We start from the raw sequence: 19,703 nt of genomic DNA, 5'->3' as shown, positions 1-19,703 counted from the left end.
TGGAGGGAAAGTGGCTGAGAGCTGCTGGACATGATGGGAGGGAGAGAAGGAAGGGGCTGGAGAGCTTTTGGACATGGGAGGAGGAAGGGGCTGGAGATCTGCTGGACAAGGGAGGAAGAGGAAGAAGGGACTGGAGGGAAGGGACAGAGCTGCTGGACATGGGAGGGAGAGGAGGAAGGGGCTCGGGAGCTTCTGGACATGGGAGGGAGAGGAAGAAAGGGCTGGAGATCTGCTGGACAAGGGAGGAAGAGGAAGAAGGGACTGGAGGGAAGGGACAGAGCTGCTGGATAAGGGAGGAAGAGGAGGAGGGGACTAGATGGAAGAGAGAGAGAGAGCTGCTGGACATGGGAGGGAGAGGAGGAAGGGGCTGGAGGTCTGCTGAACAAGGGAGGAAGAGGAAGAAGGGACTGGAGGGAAAGGAAAGAGCTGCTAGACATGGGAGGAAGAGGGGACTGGATGGAAGGGAGAGAGCTGCTGGATGTGGGAGGAGGAAGAGGGGGCTGGAGTGAAAGAGCTGCTGAATGTGGGAAGAAGAGGAGGAGGGGATCTGGATGGAAGGGAGAGAGCTGCTAGACGTGGGAGAAAGAGGGGAAAGGAGAACTGGAGGGAAGGGAGAGAACTGCTGGTACAGCACAAAGAGGGAGGGAAGGGAAACAGAGATACCAGACCAAGGAGATGAAGGAAAAGGGAACAAATACTAAAGCTACAGCCTGAGGGAGGAAGGAAAGGAGGGCGGGCAGGCAGGGAATCAAGCAACCAAACCAGATACTGGAAACAGGAGGGAGTGAGAGGGAGAGAAGCTAGATGGGGTAGGATGGTAGGATCAGAGAGGGTAGAGATATAATGGCACTGGGGACAAAGAGAGGGGAGAAGCTGTACAGAGAAATATAGGGACACAGAGTAAGGGACATATTAAACATGGAGGAAGATAGAGGTACAGAGATGGAAGAAGATGGATAGTGGACATGGAGAGTGAGTTAAGAGAAGACAGAAGGATGTAGAAACCAGAGCCTGGGACCAACATGACTTGGAAAAATAAAATGAGCAGACAACAAAAGGTAGAAAAAAATAATTTTATTTTTCTATTTTGTGATTAGAATATGTCAGATTTGAAATGTACATCCTGCCAAAGCTGGTATTAGAATATGGCTGGGGCCCAAGGCAGATATTTAGGAGGGGACCCCAAAGCTTACTAACAGTCTGCACCTTCTTCAGCTTCCAGCTGGCCTGGGGTTCTCTCTGGCTAGGGGGCCAAACCCAGTTGCCCTAGTTGTACCTCCCCTAACACTGTCTCTTGCATGTGCTATCATATTTTGCACAGTATAGGAGAAAATGCATCTCTTTGTATTTCTCTGTGCTGTGCTAAATGCAAGGTCTGGCCTCTTGGGATTTTGATTTCATTTGTTTATGGTTTGTGGTCACTTATGGTAAAATTATGTATAATCATACCTGATAATTTTCTTTCCATTAATCATAGCTGATCAATCCATAGACTGGTGGGTTGTGTCCATCTACCAGCAGGTGGAGATAGAGAGCAAACTTTTGCCTCCCTATATGTGGTCATGTGCTGCCGGAAACTCCTCAGTATGTCGATATCAAAGCTCCATCTGCAGGACTCAGCACTTAGAGAATTACACCCACAAAGGGACACTCTGCCCAGCTCACCACCGCCGAAACGGGGGAGGGGAATTAACCCAGCTCATCCCCACACAAGTGGGGGAGGGGAATTAACCCAGCTCATCCCCGTGGAGCGGGGGAGGGACACCACACCCGCCGATGCGGGGGGATCTGGCTTATCCTGCAACCGCAACCGCGGGAGGAGCTGACTGACCCTAGCACCGCCGAAGCGGGAGGGGTACAAAACTGCCCTACAACCACACGAAGCGGGAGGGAGTGCCGGCAGAATTTATGTCTCAATCCAGCCCCGTAAAACGGAGGGGAGAGGAATGCAGCAGCTCACTGTAACACAAACTCGTCTCAACTCTTGAAGAATCCAAGTGAAAAAACTTGAACCCGAAGTCTTTCTGAAGTAACTGAAGATTAAACTTGAACCTGAAATGCAACCAGAATAGAAACCATACAGATATCTGGGCGGGGCTATGGATTGATCAGCTATGATTAATGGAAAGAAAATTATCAGGTATGATTATACATAATTTTACCTTCCATATCATCAAGCTGATCAATCCATAGACTGGTGGGATGTACCGAAGCAGTACTCACCCAGGGCGGGACATAGAAATCCCTGAACTCAACACTGAAGCTCCACACCGGGCCTCCGCCCGTGCCGCCACAGTCAAGCGGTAATGCTTGGAGAATGTATGGGCCGATGCCCAAGTTGCCGCCTTGCATATCTCTTCCAAGGAGACGGACCCGGCCTCTGCCATCGAGGCCGCCTGAGCTCTAGTGGAGTGAGCCTTCAGCTGGATAGGCGGCACCTTCCCCGCGGCCACCTAAGCCGCGGCAATGACTTCCTTGACCCATCTTGCCACTGGAGGCTTAGCAGCCTGCAGACCCTTACGAGGACCTGCCAACAGGACAAACAGATGATCCGATTTCCGGAAATCATTGGTCACTTCCAAGTATCTGATGATGACTCGTCTCACATCCAGATATTTAAGAGCAGAGTACTCCTCTGGGTAGTCCTCCCTACGAAAGGAAGGGAGACAGAGCTGCTGATTCACATGGAAGCGAGAAACAATCTTGGGCAGGAAGGAAGGCACTGTGCGAATAGTCACTCCTGCCTCAGTGAACTGCAGAAAAGACTCTCGACATGAGAGTGCCTGGAGCTCGGAAACTCTTCTGGCTGAAGGATAGCCACCAAAAAGACTGCTTTCAACGTCAGGTCTTTCAGAGATGCCCTCAACAAGGGTTCAAAAGGCGGCTTCTGTAATGCTCTGAGCACCAGGTTAAAATTCCACGCAGGCACCATTGAGTGCAGAGGAGGGCGCAGGTGCTTAACTCCCTTGAGAAAACGCACCACATCTGGCTACGAAGCCAGGGAAGCACCCTTCAGGCGGTCCCTGAAGCAAGCCAGGGCCGCTACCTGGACTTAAAGGGAACTGAGCGACAGGCCTTTCTCCAGACCTTCTTGCAGGAATGCCAACACTGAAGAAATTGGAGCAGTGAATGAAGAAAATGAGCCTGCTTCGCCACGCTGCAAAGGTACGCCAAACCCTGGCGTAAGCAGTAAAAGTAGAGCGCTTCCTCGCTCTCAGCATAGTGGCGATGACCTTGTCTGAGAAGTCCTTCTTCCTCAGACGCTGCTGCTCAATAGCCAGGCCGTAAGCCCAAAGGGGGAGGGATCCTCCATCACCACGGGACCCTGATGTAACAGACCCTGCCCCACTGGCAGCCCCACCAGGATTATCCAGCCCAGATGCTTTGCCAATCGGTCTAGCACCCTGCCCAACATGGGCCAGGGCGGGAACACATAGAGAAGCTCTTGTGTTGGCCACTGTTAGAGGAGAGCATCGACTCCCAGAGATCGAGGGTCCCGTCCTCTGCTGAAAAAACGCGGCACTTGGCAACTGGCCGATGACGCCAATAGATCTAGGCTCGGCTGGCCCCAGCGCTTCGTGATATCCAAGAACGCCTGAGCCGATAACTGCCACTCTCCGGGATCCAAGGTATGGCGACTGAGAAAGTCCGCCTTGACATTCATGACTCCGGCAATGTGGGCTGCTGACAGCTGCTCCAGGCTCGCTACCGCCCACTGGCATAGATTCACGGCTGCCTTGGCTAGAGGGGCGCTCTTGGTACCTCCCTGGCGGTTGACATAGACCACAGCCGTGGCATTGTCCAGCAGGACCCGTACTGGCTTCAACGCCAGTACCGGGATGAACTCCAAAAACGCCAACCGAATGGCTCTGAGTTCCAGGAGGTTGATAGACCACTTTGCCTCTGCAGGAGACCAGAGCCCCTGCGCTGTCCTTCCCAAGAAGAGGGCTCCCCAGCCCGACAAAGAGGCGTCCGTCGTGACGACAATCCACTCCGGGGTCACCAGAGGCATTCCTGCAGACAACTTGTCTGTCTGCGTCCACCAGCTCAGCGCCTTGCGCACTGCTGGGTCCAAGGGAAGGCGCACAGCATAATCCTCCGACATCGGAGTCCAGCGCAGCAGCAGAGATTGTCGAAGTGGTCTCATATGAGCCCTGGCCCAGGGCACTACATCCATCGTGGCCGACATAGAGCCCAACAGCTGCACATAGTCCCAAGTCCGAATAGGAGAGGCTACTAGGAACTAGTCCACCTGAGCCTGAAGCTTGACAATCCAATTGTCTGGCAGGAACACTCTGCCCACTTGGGTGTCGAATCGAACTCCCAGATGCTCCAGGGACTGAGTCGGGCGCAGCTGGCTTTTCTCCCAGTTGATGATCCACCTCAGGGAGCTCGAAAGAGCAACCACCCGGTTCACAGCTTTGCCGCACTCTGCATAAGAGGGGCTTGGATCAACCAGTCGTCCAGATAAGAATGGACTTGAACTCCTTCCTTCCACAGGAAGGCCGCGATGACCACCATTACTTTGGAGAAGATCCGCGGAGCAGTAGCCAACCCGAACGGGAGGGCTCTGAACTGGAAGTGTCGACCAGTACTGCAAAACGCAAAAAGCGTTGATGAGGAGGCCAGATGGGAATATGCAAGTACGCGTCCTTGAAGTCCAAGGATGCCAGGAACTCTCCTGCCTTCACTGCCGCTATAACAGAGCGGAGGGTCTCCATGCGAAAGTGCCGAACTTTCAAGGCCCAATGGACCCCTTGAGGTCGAGGATAGGTCGTACAGAACCTCCTTTCTTTGGAATCACAAAGAAAAAGGAGTAACGTCCCTTGCCAGGCTGATTCTCTGGCACCGGAACGACCGCCCCCAGGCGGAACAGATTGTCCAAGGTCTGCTGCACTGCCACAGCTTTGACCGGAGACTTGCAGGGAGAGAGTACAAACCCGTCTTTTAAGGGTCGGCAGAACTCTAGCTTGTAGCCGTCTCTGATGACTTCCAGCACTCAAGCATCTGAATTTATTGTGGTCCACTCGCCCATAAACGAGGACAGCCGTCCTCCAATCTGCACTGAGGCGTGGACCAAGGCCCCGTCATTGGGTACGAGACCCTGGGGGAGGACCGGAGGGAGCACCTCCGGGACGGCGGTCTCTGCGAAAGGAATGCTGCTTGGGGGAGAAGTTCCTCTTGAAGGAAGAGAGGGCAGAGGAGCCCGACCTGCCCGGGCGGTACCGACGGGCTTCCTGAGCCCGTCCTCTGGAGGTACCAGGGCGAGTACTAGCCCGAGCCCTGACCTCTGGTAACTTCTTGCCCTTAGACGTGCCGAGATCGGACACGATTTTGTGCAGCTCGACCCCAAAGAGCAGCTTGCCTTTAAAAGGCAATCTAGCCAGGCGGGATTTAGAGGCATGGTCAGCAGACCAATGTTTCAGCCAAAGCCACCGCCGCGCAGATATTGTCTGAGCCATGCCTTTAGCTGAGGCTCTCAAGACATCATACAGCAAGTCTGCCAAATAGGCTAAGCCCGATTCCAGGGCCGGCCAAACAGCCCTCAAGGAATGATCCGAGGGGGAAGCCCGCTGCACCATAGTCAGGCACGCCCTGGCCACATAGGAGCCGCAAACTGAGGCCTGCAAACTTAAAGCAGCCGCCTCAAAGGACGACCTTAAGGCCGCCTCCAATCCTCTGTCTTGGGCGTCCTTTAGGGCCGTGCCACCTTCCACTGGTAACGCCGTTTTCTTAGTCACCGCAGTGATTAAAGAATCCACGGTAGGCCACAGAAAGGCCTCACGTTCACCTTCAGGCAAAGGATAGCGGCGGGACATAGCCCTAGCCACTTTAAGGCTCGCTTCCGGGACATCCCATTGAGCCGAAATTAAGGAGTGCATGGCATCATGCATGTGGAAGGTTCTAGGCGGGCGCTTCGTCCCCAGCATAATGGCAGAGCCAACAGGGGCTGAGGGAGAGACGTGCTCCGGAGAGGAAATCTTCAAAATGCCCATGGCCTGCACTAACAGGTTGGGCAAAACCTCTGAGCTAAAGAGCCGCTGCAGAGGGGTCATCCGCTCCATCCGAGCGGGGATCCGTCTCCTCCAAGGAATCCGCAAAGGACCGTTGGGAGACCTCAGACACGCTGCCCTCATCTACATCGGAGGAGACAAAGTCCTCCAAGGCCTGGGAATCAACCCGAGGGCGTTTACCTCTGGGAACCTCAACCTCTTTACCAGACGAGGGAGCAGGGGCAGCGTTTTGCATGAGGAAAGCCTGATGCAGCAGCAAAACAAACACGGGGGAGAAACCCCCCAGACTGTGCACTTCCGCAGCCTGGGCAACAGCCCTAGACGCACCCTCAACCGGCGCTCGCAAGAGCGGGGGAGAGACATGCTGCGCATCCAAAATGGCGTCCGGCGCGACACTCCGCGAAGGAGCCGCGCGGGAAGAACGGCGCTTAACTTTAGCCGCTTTTGTGCCGTCGCCCAAATTAAGGGCATTCATGGCATTAATGTCTCCAACCTCAAGGGCGGCCCACGAAGAAGCCGTCCGAGCCGCGTGGCCGGCCAAGATGGCGGAGGCGAGGAGCGGGGGATGGGCGTTTATGGCGGGAAAAAACCGCCATGCCGGAGGAAGGATCGGGACATTCATCGGTCACGAAACTGTCACCCAACAAGGGCGAATCAGGCTGTAAGACCCCCGCATCCCCTCTAGAAGCGCTCAAGCGATCCGGGGAGCGACCCTTTGCGCCCTCGCCCTCCGACGCCATATGCCACGAGGAGAAGAATCGGGGAACCCCCTGCCCGCTATAAAAAGGTAAAAATTACCTGCTGTCCGCTCTGAGCTGTAACGAACTGGTGTCCCAGTGAGTAGCTGCAATGAACGTTTAAATAAACGTCGAAATAAACGCCTTTAAGGACGTTTAAAATTTTTTTTTTTTTTTTTTTTTTTTAACGGAGCCAGCGGGAGGGGGGAGAAAAGGAGGGACCTGGCACCACCAGGTTTGCACTTGCTCAAAAGAGCCCTCAACCCCAGGCACTCAACAAAACCTAAAAATTAGGCTTGGAGGCCTAGCCAGAGCTGCTGCTGTGTGTGACCACCACCTGCTGAGATAGAGAACATACTGAGGAGTTTCCGGCAGCACATGACCACATATAGGGAGGCAAAAGTTTGCTCTCTATCTCCACCTGCTGGTAGATGGACACAACCCACCAGTCTATGGATTGATCAGCTTGATGATATGGAATCTGTATTTGGCATTTGCGTTCTGTGTGTGTGACCAAAGTATTCTGTTTTTATTTATTTGTACCCCGCGCTTTCCCACTTATGGCAGGCTCAATGCGGCTTAGGTACTTATTTGTACCTGGGGCAATGGAGGGTTAAGTGACTTGCCCAGAGTCACAAGGAGCTGCCTGTGCCTGCAGTGGGAATCGAACCCAGTTCCCTAGGACCAAAGTCCACCACTCTAACCACTAGGCAGCATCAATTTTCTATGTAGTATTCTATAGTACTTTGGTTTGTTCAGTTTTCTTCATAGTTGTATTGATATTTTAGGGCCCCACTGTAATATTTAGGGCACATTTGGAGGAAGCATATGTGTGTTGGTGGACCGTGGCTCAGTGGAGGATGAAGAGTGGACCCTCTTATATTTCCCCTAGCTCTCAATGTGGCCTGCAGCCACTGAGGCCAGCACTGCTACTCCCATTGAAGTTATTGGGAGTGGGGTAGGTGTGTGGTAGGAGCAGGGGCATGGGCAGGGCATATCAGGTGGCAGGTGTTTCTCTAGTGCCCATCCATCCAACCTGTTGGCCCACCCCAAAATTGCCTTTTGGCTACGCCACTGTTTTGTAGTTAACCTGTCCTAGGTGGTTAAATGCTGAATATCGGCATTTAACCAGTCAAGTGCCAAGTGCGCCTCTGGAATGTCCCCAAAATAGTTTTCAGTTTGGCCCTAACTAGTTATTTTCAGTGACACAAGGACAGATTTGATACAGGCCTAAATCCTGAATATCTGTCTTTCAAAAATTTTCCTTAAGAATTGGTGTAATTTTAGTTTCTTTAAGATGCGATGGAATTTCACCTGTACTTAATTGATGAGATGAGTCAGAAATGGAACAATTGACTCTTTATTAAGCAACAAATAGTGATAAGGAATCAAATCCATTAAGACAGCTAAAGAAAAAATGGACTGATGATGTTTAACTACTTCAGTCCTAGTCACTTATTGAAACTTGTCCAAGAAAATGGTTCAAGTCCATCTGTGGATGCAAGGCAAAGCAAGCCAGAGGGAAGCAGAAACACAAACTGAATGTGAAGCAAAACAGTAAAGTGGGCCACAGATGGAACGTCAAGCAGGGGCGTAGCTACGGGTGGGCCCAGGCCCGCCCACCGAAGCGCACACAGTTGCAGGAGCAGCAGTACGGCACGACGACGGAGGAATCCATTCCAGCCCGATTTCGCTCAGGCCCGCAGCCCGCCCACCACCACCCAAGCGCACACACACACACTGCTGCAGTCTGCAGCAGCAGCAGCCCCGTCGCAGTAACCAGGCATCCGCTTAGGTCTCCAGGGTAGGCTCCGAACATCAGCCCACCGACGCCTACCTTCAGGAATGCACTGTAGGGCCGCGCAGGCAGCGCACCACGTTGTAGTTTCCCATCATGATTCCATCCGGATCCTGCACGGCGGTAGTAGCAGCGGCACTAATGACTGGACATGCGCACGTGCACTTTGCGAGGCGAGCCTCAGCCTGGCCCTGGACGTGGGAATTGGCATCGGAGGACCTGGAAGTTCGCGAGAGATCACTCCAGAAGTTTCAGCAGTAGTGTCTGTCTCCATAACTTTACTACCAGTGCCAAGGTAAGCAGCAGCTGCCAGCAGGTAATAAAATTGCAAATGCTTTTTTTTTCCCCCATTATAATCATCATGCAATTTTTTTTTTTAATTAAGGCTAGCTGGGGTCTGGGCACTATTAAAATTTATTGTTGTGGAATTTCTGGGTGGGGTAAACACTTCATTGCCTAGGGCAAAAAAATGTATATATTTAATGATTAAAATATACCTTTTTTTGCCCTGCAGTGAAGAGCCCACCCCGAAGCCCACCACCATGACCTGCCAGCATTTTGATTATTCTTTTCTAATCAAAATGATGGCTGTGGTCTGCTAGTGGGCTTCTGGATGGGGGGGGGGGGGGGTAGACGTGCCGGTGCCTAGGGCAATGAGGAGCCCATCCCCACCCAAAAATTCCCCAACAATAAATTTTAATAGTGCCAAGCTAGCTTAATTTTAAAAAAGTTGTCCTTCTCTCATTTTAGTGGGTTTTTGGGTGGGGATGGTCTCTGCAGTGCCTAGTTTAAAATGTATTTATCTATCTATCTATATATCTATATATATATATAGTGTCCACCCATATTAGCTCTGGGCCCACCCAAAATCTCAGGTCTGGCTACGCCACTGACGTCAAGGTGGATCAAGCAAATTTTATTGAAGGGCCCAAAATGGCCCCATGTTTTGGCAAATGCCTGTGTCAGGGATCTAACTACATAAAAATACATATATTTGTTTAAAATGAGGTGAAACTAAAAACAGCATGACATATACATAAAAAGAAAATATAATTTAAAATAATAATAATAAAATGTGATATCAAATAAAGCAAGACATAAATACCAAAATTGTGTGTCACAGTAGTACAGCACTTCCTGCGTAACTTTGTCAGTAATAATGTCAAAAAAGCAGGCGAACTGTAAAAAGAAAAATATAACATGAAATATTACACGTTTCTAATTGGCAAACTTAATAGACATCTCTATTAAAAAATATTACAAAAATCATATTAAATCAAACTATAATTCTATTCTATCAAATTCAAGATATACATGTCTTTGTCAGAAGCAATACATTACAAATTTTAAAAAATGCTCATTCTGTACAGTCCTGTAACTATGATATGCCAAAAAACCACATTGATGCATCAGACAAATGGTGTCATATAGTATAGAAAGTGTAGGAAGAAAAAAAAGATATAGTAAAAAAAAAATGTAGATGTGATGTATACAAAAAATACAGTAAAACAGAGCCGCTCATTCAATATAGCATTGCATCTTATCAGTACAAAATATCAATTAGATAAGGGTGACAAAAAAAGCATGCTATGTACCAGTCATACTGGAACAGACAAGCCAAAATATAATCAAGTAAGAGTAAAAACGTGTCATACAAACCTAATTTGATGCTTAAAACAAACCATACAGATGAAGTAAAGCCAAAAAAACTATAGATCTGTGCTAATCAGGGCTTTTTTTGAAGAGGTATTGAGTACGGGCACCTTTTTCATTGTCTGCTAAAACTGACCCGTGGTTCCCAAGTTTTAATGAAAGAGCTCAGGCTCTACACGCCAATTCTGTCGTCATAGATTCTGGGACTGGTTGCAGGGGGCCTGGCTATTGTGGGGTGGATCCCTCAGTGATCACCCCACCCCTGAATGGTGGCCTGGCATTTGAGAACTGGCACCTTTTTTGCTAGAAAAAATGCACTGGTGCTAATTGACACTAAACTGCCATCCTGGTCATCATCAATAATGAGCGAGTCAGAATAAGCATACAACTACCAGCTAGCATGAGAAACCAATGAAAAACAGATAAGATAAATATTCATGCAGATAAGTACGCTTATTCCTTTTAAATTATCTAATGAAAACTAAGGGGCTCTTTCACTAAGGCACATGGAGGGGCATAATCAAACGTAAACACCCATGTGTAAGAACGTCCATCTCCGAGAACGGGTCCGTGAAGGGGTGGGCCGAATCGTATTTTCGAAAAAGATGGACGTTTATCTTTAGTCTCGAAAATACGGTTTGTGCCAGGCAAATGCATTGGATGTGGGCGTTTTTGAGATGTGGGCATTTGTTTGAGCTGGGCGTTTTCGTTTTTCAGCGATAATCGAAACGAAGCATCCCAGCTCAAAAACGACCAAATCCAAGGCTTTGGGTCGTGGGAGGGGCCAGGATTTGTAGTGCACTGGTCCCCCTCACATGCCAGGACACCAACCGGGCACCCTAGGGGGCACTTTTAAAAAATAGGAAAAAACATTAAATTACCTCCCAGGTGCATAGCTCCTTTACTTTGGGTACTGAGACCCCCCCAAATCCCCCCCAAAACCCACTCCCCACAACTCAACACCATTACCATAGCACTTAATGGTGAAGGGGGGCACCTACATGTGGGTACAGTGGGTTTTTTTTTTGGGGGGGGGGTTAGAGGGCTCCCATTTATCACCACAAGTGGCACAGGTAGGGGGGGATGGGCCTGGGTCCGCCTGCCTGAAGTGCACTGCATTACCCACTAAAACCTCCTGATGGGTCTTAAAACCCAGACATGGCTCACTGGACTGGAAGCAACAAAGAAGTCCAGCACTGGCAGGCAGGAACGGAGCTTATAAACAGGAGGCTCCTTCGACTCACTGCTGGACCAACTCAGGAACTTGGATGCAGCAAGAGGAACAAAGTTCAAGAGGAACCCTTCTCTGGGGGAACCCAGACGGAAGTCAGGAAGCAAACCGGGACTGGGACCCGGGCTGGCGTCAGGAGCTTGACTGGAACTGGAACTTGGAACGGACCCAGCATCTTGGCTAGAACTGAAACTTGGAACAGACTCAGCCTCTTGGCTGGAACTGGAACTTGGAACGGACTCAGCATTTTGGCTGGAACTGGACCTCGGAGCAGGCTCAGCATCTTGGCTGGAACTGGAACTTGGAACGGACTCAGCATCTTGGCTGGCACTGGACCTTGGAACGGACTCAGCATCTTGGCTGGAACTGGAACTTGAGAGATTCAGCTGCATGGCTGGACGCACCCCTCTGGCCGGACTGGGATGTCTCTCTAGCGTTAGCTTCAGGAGTTGTCTGCCGAGCAGGGTCCAAGAGGAAACGGCCATGGTATCCCCAGAGCATGGTAGCAGGGTGCAATGCAAAAAATGGGTTTCTCCAGACCCCAAGCCTTTGAACATGCCTTCCCTCAGCTATAGCTTCGAGGGGATTCTCCCGGGCAGGATCAGAACAAAGTCTATTAAGGTCCCCCTGGAACATCATCTCCTCATCAAGGACAGTATCTGAAGCAAAACGTATGGGCTGGACGCCCACACTGGAGTCCGGAACAGTCCCTGGATTGAGACCCGGACTGGAATCAGGCCTGGAGCCGGGGCTGGGACCTGGACTGGCATCAAAGTCTAAAGTAGAACTGGACCTCTGAACAGGAGTTAAACCGGGACTGGGACCCGGACTGGAACCAAAAGCTTGACTGGCAGCGCCCCTCAAACTGGACTTTAACTGAGGCTTGACAGAAAAAACCCCTCGGACAGGGGTCAAAGGCTTAGTCTGAAGCCCCACTTGGACTGGCCTTAGAAGCTCGACTGCAGGTGCCCTCTGGACTGGAAGCGGAGGTGCAGTTTGAAGCACCATTCGGACTGGAGTCGGAGGCTGGGTTAGAAGTCCCCCTCGAACTGGACTCAGTGGCTTGACCGGACGGGTCACTTGGGCAAGAACCGGAGGCTCGACATGGAGTGCCACTTGCATAGGCCTCTGAGACTCTGTCAGAAGCACCCCTCGGACTGGACTCAGGGGTTTCAAGGGACATGCCACTTGAACGAGGACTGGAGGCTCGGCCAGGAGCGCCACTCGAGCAGGAATCAGAGGCTCAATCGACCGCTTCCCTCGGACTGGACTCAGAGGCTTAAGTGGAAGCGTTACTTGAACTGGAAGCAGGGGCTCAGTATGAAGCACCCCCTGAACTGGACCCAAGCGCCTAGGTGGCGGTACTGCTTGAACTGGAGTCAGAGGCTTGGTCCGATGTCTCACTCGGCCTGACCTCAGAGACCGGGTCAGGACCGTCCCTCGGGCTGACCTCAGAGGCTTAGCTGGCGGCTTCACTCGGACAGGCTCCCAAGGCTCCGCTTGAACCTCTCTTCGGACTGGACTAAGCGCTGGAGGAGTGGGGTCCCGAACAGGAGCTAACCCACCATGGTACCGCCGGCTGCTCGGCTGAGGCGGCTGAAAAGCCCCGAGCGGAGGAATTCCCCGGCGTCTTCTTTCGCCCTCAGCTTCAGGTGTATCCCGCAGGGCTGGCTCCTCCAGAAGTCTGAGGCGGTACTCACAGAGCGAGAGAGCAGGGTTCATATCAGAAACGGGGCTATGGCGGACCAGACGCCACCAGAGACGCTTTCTCTCAGCTGCTGCTTCAGGAGTATCCTTCAGAGCAGGATTAGATAAAAGTTCATCACAGTACTCCCGAAGCGTCATAAAAGGATCCAAAAACAGTACTGGGCTGGCATAGGAATCAAAGTCCAACTCAGGAACTGCCCCCAGATCGTCCATAGGAAACGAAGGCATGGGCAGGAAGCCCACCTGGACCGATGATCTTGCCAGACTCATGACCTTTGCATTCTGTCGCGTTCTCGAGGCCCTTGGAATGCTGTCAGGTCCTCGAGGCAGCACTGGGGATCGTGAGCCCATGGGCCCCTGCCGAGGAGCGGCAGAGGCAGGCAAGACCATCTTGGAACTGGATGTCCGGAAGGACCGGACTGGAACTCGGGACTGGAAGTAGGCCACTGGAACCGGCAGAACAGGAACCACTTCACCTGTGCTTAGCCACCTTTCCGCTGGAGTTGAGCTCCAGCGTGCGAGTGGCCGACAGGACTTGCTGGCCAAGGCCGGACTGGAGATCCAGAGGACCCACTGAGGATCAAGGAAACACGAGGAAACTGGACTAGGAGCTAAACTCAGACGGGGTGCTGCTGCACAGCCACTAGCAAGAACCAGACGGCAGACCAAGGAGACAAGACATAGGAACCAAGACTAGGCAGCATGCCAGCAAGGCAGACTGGGGATCAGGGAATACCCAGCGGGTAAACCCACTAGCTAGGAAGCAGCAGGAAACAGGGACCATGCCCTGGCATTAAACACTAGCTAGACAGAGAGACAGGATTCAGGATATACACACAGGAATGACAAGCAGGGTAAGCACACAGACTAGGCAAGGCAGGATTCAGGATATACACTCAGAAAATACAAGCAGGGTTCAAGATAGGCAACAGAGCGAACAGAGTAAACCAGGAAGACAGGCCAAGGGTCTTGGGCCAGCAGCAGAGCAAACAGAGAACAAACACGGACAGAGGCTTCACCCCAAACACAGAGTAAGCCAGGAACAGAGGCTTCCCCCAAACACAGAGCAAGCCAGGAACAGAGGCTTCACCCCAAACACAGAGCAAGCCAGGAACAGAGGCAACACCCCAAACACAGAGTAAGCCAGGAGTAGAGGCTTCACCCCAAACGCAGAGCAAGCCAGGAACAGAGGCTTCACCCCAAACACAGAGTAAGCCAGGAGCAGAGGCTTCACCCCAAACACAGAGCAAGCCAGGAACAGAGGCTTCACCCCAAACACAGAGTAAGCCAGGAACAGAGACAGGGAAACCCCCCACGGCAAGACAACAGACACAGAAAGAAGCTGGGCTGGAACCCAGAGAGAGGCTAAGCAGTAGTGCAGCAGACACCTACTAACCTGACCTGGCCTAAGAGCAACACACTTCATGCAAAGGCACTGACTGCAAGCCCAGCACTTCCTTATGAAGGCTCTCACTGATGAGTCACCACCAGCAGGACAGAAGCAGGAAGTTCCTTGCCTCCAAAGAGAGGCTTGACACACAGAGAAAGAGAGCCTACAGGAAGGACAAGCAGGAGCCATCTTGGATACTGGCATAGAGGAGGCGGCAGCCATCTTGGAAGAGGCATAGCCCACACAGGTGAGGTCCAGTAAGGCAATCAGCACACAGAGCCAGAGAGAAACTAAGACAGAGATAGACACAGAGACCAGCAGAAGCCAGCACAGCCACTGACTCCCAGAAACAGGGTAAGTATGAGGGTGGTCACGGCCACAGACGTGACAGTGAGCCATATTGAGAAAGTATGTTAAGATCTGAAAAAACATTATATGTGTTGCAAAATCTTATATGAAATAATTTCTATTTCAAACATTGTGTATATCCTAGAGAAGGATGACATATATACATCATCATATTGATACTATTATATCCAGCAATTATATTAGAAAGAAAAATATAACTTGGATTCATATAACTAAAGAAAAAAGCCATCAGAGCAGAGAGCTAGGAGCTGAGAGCTCAAGCTTTAGAAAAAACAGATGGGTGTAAGAGGATATTAGAAGTGAACAGCAGACAAGGAGAACTCCCAGGCCTAATAAAATTTGGTGTCTATTAGTTAATACTAGTAAAAAAGGCCCGTTTCCGAAACCAATGAAACGGGTGCTAGCATGTGGCTTTTTTTTGTGTGTGTGTATGTGTCACAGAGTTTTCGTGTGTGTGTGTGTGTGTGAGTGTGTGAGGGTGGGGTGTGTGTGCAGGTTGTTGATGTGTCTTTTTTTTTTTATTTGTTTTTTGGGTGGGGGGGTTGGGGGATGTGCTGTGCTATGCTGGCAAAGTGGGATGGATTGGTGTGTGGCTTTGAGGGTGTGTTTCTGTTGTATTGTGTGTGTGTGGTTTTGTCTGTCAAGGAGGTTTGTGGAGGGGGGTCTTTCTGTTGGTGAAATGTAAATGTGGTTGTAGGGGGGTCAGCCTTTGCTGAGTGGTGGATTGTTTTTTCCAGGTTTTTTTTTTTTTTGTGTTGTGCTGAGGCAGCAGTGTTGTTTTAGATGGGCGGAAGGTAGAGGAGCACGTTCTTGGTCTGTCGGTATTTTTTGGCTGTTTCAGGGCTGCTGTAGGGGAACGTTGGAAGTGAAATGTGCTGTGGGAAGCAGCGCCGTCTTTTTCCGTTGGGCTGGGGTTCTGGGCATCCTGGAGGTGGGAGGCGGCTTGCGTGAGGACGCGGATGGTTGTTTTAAGTTGGCGGAAGGGAGAGGAGCACGGTCTCGGGCCGTTGGGGGGTGATCCGGTATGTTTGGTCCATTTCAGGCCTGCTGCAGGGGAATGCTGGAACATTTATGCGCTGCGGGAAGCAGCTCCGTCTTTTTCCGGGTGCTTGGGGAATCCCCGAGGTGGGAGATGGCTTGCCTGAGGCTGGGGATGTGCCCAACCATCCCCAGCCTCAAGCAAGCCATCTCCCACCTCGGGGATTCCCCAAGCACCCGGAAAAAGATGGCGCTGCTTCCCGCAGCGCATAAATGTTCCAGCATTCCCCTGCAGCAGGCCTGAAAAGGACAGAACATACCGGATCACCCCCTGACAGTCCGAGACCGTGCTCCTCTCCCTTCTGCCAACTTAAAACAACCATCCCCGTCCTCAGGCAAGCCGTCTCCCACCTCCAGGATGCCCAGAACCCCAGCCCAACGGAAAAAGACGGCGCTGCTTCCCACAGCACATTTCACTTCCAACGTTCCCCTACAGCAGCCCTGAAACGGCACGTCCTTGGCTGCTTCAGCAAAAGGGGAAGAGGAAAGGGGTAGGGAGTTACCTGCAGCCGCGTGAGAAACCGGGTATTCTTTGTTTGTTTTGTATTATTAGTTTGCATTTCTGTTGTAGAAAGAGTGGATGCCTTTCGAATGATGGAGGTGGTGTGTCGGTGTGCGGTTGTTTCGTTAGTTTTGCAACCAGTCTCCAGCGATTCCTAGGCAGGGAAGGAGTAGGGAAATTTGCTGCTGGCTGGGTCACAGGTAATCCTTCCAGCTGGGCCACAGCTTGTCCTGTTCGCCCAAGTCCCAGATGGTGAGGGGCACACTGTTCTCTGGCTCCACCGACTCCACGTCTAGCGAACCCAAATATAGTCTGTGCTATAGGCCCTCCGGCACTCTTCAGTACCGGCATTAGGCATTTAAAAATGTCTTCTCCCCCCCCCCCCCCCCCCCCCCCCCCTTCCGGTCTTTTTTGCACATACCCACAACAGGAATATTCTTCTCTCGTTCAAGCGGTGGTTCTGTGCTCTCCGTGCTGCACAGATAATGAGCCGTTCTGCTGGTGAATGCTCCTCCCTTATTGCCACGTAGTTTCCTCTGATAGGTCCGTCTTACGTTGCCTGGGAACGGTTTTGTGATGGTCCTTTGTGTTTCAGAACATTGAGTGTGTTTTTTCTGATTGGTCCGTCATGCGAGGGCGGGGCTGAGAGACATGGTCAGTGTTGTGGCTTCACCACCATGAATCCATGAACCCTTCAGGGAGTGACTGAGTGACTTCAGAACGTTGTCTTCAGAACGTTGAGGGTGAGTTTTATTATAGTAGATAATTAAAATTATATATCTAATAATAATAACAATTTTAGTATAGTTTCAAAATGAAAAATTTGCCTTGCTTAGAACTTTGTAATAAGTAGATGAAAACACACAAGAACAAGCTAGTCAATAGTGATACTCTATCACTGAAGTCATTTTCATTTAAGTACTAGAAAATCAACATAACAAAAGTCATGAAGTCACTTGACCGTGAAAAGAGGATTTGCATAAAAAAAAGGAGACTGTGACTAGCAAAAGGTTCATTATAACAGTGGCGTAGCCAGAATGTAATTTTTGGGTGGGCCAGTGGGTAGGTTGGGTGGGCATGCATTTCTTCTTCCCTTCTCTACCCCCCCCCCCCCCCACCATGAACTTTAAAAGTTAAATACTATAAATTTGAACCCCTCCCCACCCCACCCCAACATCCCATCTGAGCCCCCCTGCACGACCCAGTCCCCACCTGCCTACCAGCTCCACGATCGACGAGCAGACGACCCTCGTCTTCCATCCGGCATCGAGTCTTAAAAAAAAAAAAAGCCCGGAGAAACGCCTCGCGTCTGCTGTGCACTGCTGTAAAGCAAGCAGCAAATCGTCTCGTCGGTCCTTCCTTCACTGTGTCCCGCCCTCTGATGTAACTTCCTATTTCCGCAAGGGCGGGCACAGTGAAGGAAGGACCGACGAGACGATTTGCTGCTTGCTTTACAGCAGTGCACAGCAGACGCGAGGCGTTTCTCCGGGCTTTTTTTTTTTTAGACTCGATGCCAGATGGAAGACGAGGGTCGTCTGCTCGTCGATCGTGGAGCTGGTAGGCAGGTGGGGACTGCAGCGCCAGCAGAGCACCCCCCTCCCCACCTGCTGACACCCGGGGCTGGGCGGGCCTGGAGGGAAACTGGCTGGGCCTGGGCCCGTCCAGGCCCACCCGTGGCTACGCCCCTGCATTATAATGGCAGTGAGTAAATAGCCATCAGCAGGCGGACTACCAGAGCATGAAACAGCTCAGCAGAGTGAGAAAAAAAAAAGAGTATATGCATGGAGATTAACTCATCCAGCCATACCTTCCGTGTCCCTTTTATCTAGGAATAGTTGTAAAGATTCTGGAGAGTCAAAGACTCGGTGGTGTTGTTTAATGTGATAATCATCCTTGCAGGGTATTGTAAACCAAACCTCACTCCTTTTTCTTTAAGTTGTGCTCTCATAGACAAGAACTGCTTCTGTTTCTGTGCAGTAGTTTTCAGGTGGTAAATGCAGGATTTTCAGGAGCCATGTGCTTAAAAACAGTGGTAAGTCAGATCCTTCTAGTGTTCTGGTAAGCCCAAAATTCAGATATTGTTTCACCTGCTTCTGTTTGCAAGATCGTCTGTTTTTCCAAGTAGAGAAGTTTGTCCGTTATTAAGTGCACATGTTGTTGTAAATCTGTGGCAGTTTGTTTTGAGTGTTTTTCTACTGCCTCTAATCTTGTTTGAAATTCGGAGACTGACACTGTACATGCCAAGCGATCGTTTTTCAAGCTGCAAGTTTTTTCAAAGTGTTTTGCAGTGAGATCCCTTAATGCCTTTAATTCTTCTAAAACAGCTTTAGAAGGGTGCACATTAGACCTGTTCGGTGCCATCTTTTCAGGAGACTGTATATCACATTTCTTCCTTTTTTCTCCCGAGGAAAAGACATGCTAGTTTCCTGTTTGTGTGACTTGCTTGCAGACATGTTTAGCAGTAAGTCTGAACAGTAGTGTGAAAAATTGTGCCAAAGACACCAGTAAATACTTGATTTTAACGAGGCCTAGGAGGGAGCTCTGAGTCTACACGTCCATCTAGTCCAAGGTCCTCTAGCGCCCCCCCCATAAAGTTATCCTTCTAATGTAGTTTAGTAGCTAGGTCTCTTAGAGATATGTTTTCAAGTGAATGTCAGGTTTGTTGTCAAATAAAATGAAAATTTCAGTATTCTTTCTAGGGTCTTTAGTTCACTCCAGATTAGAATGAAACACATCTTTTAAAATCCAGTTTATGAAAAGAAGCTTACAAGATGAGGACAATAAACAAATGTGGAAATTTCATATACCATCATAGGTAAAAATGTATGGCAGTGAAGTATCATCTTGCTATGAAGAAACCATGTAAGCAGGTCTAGAATGAATGAATTCCTTTATATAGTCAGGACCGCTTTTTGTTACTTTTAAATTCCAACAAACCTGGGAAAATCTGTGTGAAAATAGGAAACTTAACTGGCTAGTATTGTTGATTAGTAGGTTTTAACCTGGAGGGTCACATGAAATCCTAGGTAATATAACCAAGATAATTTATTATTATTATTATTTATTGCATTTGTATCCCACATTTTCCCACCTATTTGCAGGCTCAATGTGGTTTACAGAGTTTGGTTATGACATAGTCATTCCAAGATGTCAGATACAAGTAATAATGTTCAGAGATTAAGTAAGGGAAGAGAGAAGGAAAGTGTTAGGCAGGATAGTGTTAACGGTGGACTTGAATAGCTAGGTAGGAGGTATCTGCCCACT

The 19,703-nt window shown here is 50.3% G+C and overlaps 1 protein-coding gene across 1 annotated transcript in view; it reads left to right on the top strand.

Annotated features, from left to right (window-relative positions):
- DNAH6 (dynein axonemal heavy chain 6) overlaps positions 1–19,703 on the top strand; it is a 2,906,060-nt gene that overhangs the window by 328,160 nt on the left and 2,558,197 nt on the right. The window lies entirely within an intron of this gene.

This window comes from Microcaecilia unicolor, chromosome 2, assembly GCF_901765095.1.
Source record: "Microcaecilia unicolor chromosome 2, aMicUni1.1, whole genome shotgun sequence".
In the NCBI taxonomy this organism is placed as follows: domain Eukaryota; kingdom Metazoa; phylum Chordata; class Amphibia; order Gymnophiona; family Siphonopidae; genus Microcaecilia; species Microcaecilia unicolor.
The sequence above is the reverse complement of the archived record's forward strand: the minus strand, read 5'-3'. Positions and strand labels throughout refer to the sequence as shown.